We start from the raw sequence: 2,330 nt of genomic DNA, 5'->3' as shown, positions 1-2,330 counted from the left end.
CCTGAGATTTATTAAAGAAAAAATGTATTTTATGTTATATATATATATATATTATTACTTGTAAATATAAAGATGTTTTATAAGCATCATTATTTATGTATTGTGCAATGTGTATAAATGAGAGAAAAATAAGAAAGATGCACTTTGCTTTAATATAAATGCAAATAACAAATGCCAAATTAAAAAAAAAAAAGAACACGAGATTGGTGTTTTTTTCTATGGGTGTTATCCAGACGAATGTTTTTTCTAAAGGACTTTATGTTCCATTAAAAAAATAAAAATGTACACTTGATCGCAGGCTGTACCGAGTGGCTTTTTTAGTGAGGAGGATGAGACAGGCAAGAGAGATGCTCAAAGTGGGTACCGCATGGGGTGGGCAGTGGGGGCACCCACCCCAGCCCCGTGTGGGACCTCTCCGGCATGGGTAGCACCCAGACAGGGTCACTGAGCTTTGGGCTCCATTGGGCTGGTTCGGTGCATGTGGCTCTGGGCTCCCTGGCTCAGATGCACCCAACCAGCTCAAGTCTGGTGGGGCTGGCTGCATCTGGGCAGGTTGCATGGGGTGGGTGCAATATCTGAGGTTATTTTGGTTACTGTTCCTGTTTCTCATGATTATTCCAACATGAAAGAACCCCCATGCTAGGGACCCAGCTCCGATTTGTTGCTGGCCCTGAAATGGCATGGGGAGGCCAAACTTTTCTGTGGTGGGATACAGATGGCCCGTGCCACCAGGAGAGGAGGACAATTTGAGGAGAAAAAGGGGAAAGCCAGTCCTTGGTGGGTTTTCCTCAACTGTTTCCTGCCCCTCTCATCTCCCATGCCTCTGGAAATAAAAGTTTATTTTTCCCTTGGCCCTGCTGACCTGCCTTCAGGCGTTCGCTGCTCTACTGTGTCCTGCTTGCACATGTCCTCTGCCAGGGAGAAGGTCCCTACAACCAGTTCCTGCCTTTTGTAGAGACAAACCTGGAGTGGAAACTACCAGAGTCCTGGAGATTGAAGGATTTGGAGAAGCAGAAGGTCCAGATGGGCTTGTGAGCTCCCTCCCTGCCAAAGCACCTGGACCCCTGGAATGTGACTTCCAGCATCTGCTGTCTTTCATGTGGTTGATGGCTGTAAGCAGCAGATGAGGCTTTGTGAGCATCTGGACCAGGTTTGCTCAGCAACGTGCCTTTCTGCTCAACGATGTGGCCGAAGGATTTACTTTGCTCTGAATGGACTGTGCTTTCAGTTGCATTCCTGTCACTGAGCCTGTCAACCAGCTTCAAAACAGCTTTGGATCATATGTGAGTTTCAATTTCCAGGCTCTCACCTCTCATTCTTCAGGCGGGACTCAGCGCTGAAGGCTGAGGGCATGATGGATGCACCCACCTTGCTTTGCTCAATACTGTGCTGAGGCACCTGGAAGGGCAGATGTTGGGACAATGCCATCTACACTGCAGTTTGGCTCATTTCCTTTCCCTCATGTGCCAGCCGACCTGAAATACCCAATAATCACATCACACCTTCATGATCTGGCAGCCAAGCTGGCATTGATGGCTTGCATCAAGCTCAAGGAAGACCACTCCCACCCGTGTCCTTGACATCCACCCAGGCAATACACCACCAAAGGCTCTACAGATGAAGCAGACGACTTCATTGCAAAACCAACTGTTGATTCTTATGAGCTTTTGCAGCATTTATCTGCAGAAGCAGGGCTGTGCAGTCAGCAGGGACCTGGGGTTAGAAAAATTCCAAGTCTAGGAGCCAGCAGATCAATAGCCACGTTAGGATTATGGTAAGCTGGCTGAGAAGTTGGCTTTTACTCTGAAGTAACCAAAAGAGGAGATATTTGGCTCATTTGTACTTCTTCCACCTCCAAGTTGTTGTGCTGGTGTCTTTACCCAGAAGAGATGAGATGACAGTTTTGTCCGTTGTATGACACCAAAGCAGCAGTGAGCCACACGGGCACACCAGAGGACTCTGAGATTAAGAGATGTTTTGCAGATGTTTTCATCTTCTTCCATGAGGTAAGCACCATAACCCTGGTGGTTAAAGACCTGAAGCCAGACTGTAACGTAGATGACATTGTCCCTCAATTTGAGATATGGGTTCTTGTCCCTGCTCATCGGTCCATGAGATGTGACCACATTTCACCTTGCTGTTTCTGAGGCTTTCCACTTGTGAGACACAGAGGCTACAAACCATTTCTCCTCCTGAAACCAGAAGATAGAAATACTGTACTTCTAAATGAACACTCTGCACAGCCAATTTTCCAAAATACATAAGGGCCACCAAAATGATCAGAGGGCTGGGGCACCTCTGCTGTGAGGACAGGCTGGGAGAGTTGGGGT

Source organism: Falco naumanni, chromosome W (genome assembly GCF_017639655.2).
Source record: "Falco naumanni isolate bFalNau1 chromosome W, bFalNau1.pat, whole genome shotgun sequence".
NCBI classification, from domain to species: Eukaryota; Metazoa; Chordata; class Aves; order Falconiformes; family Falconidae; genus Falco; species Falco naumanni.
The sequence above is the reverse complement of the archived record's forward strand: the minus strand, read 5'-3'. Positions refer to the sequence as shown.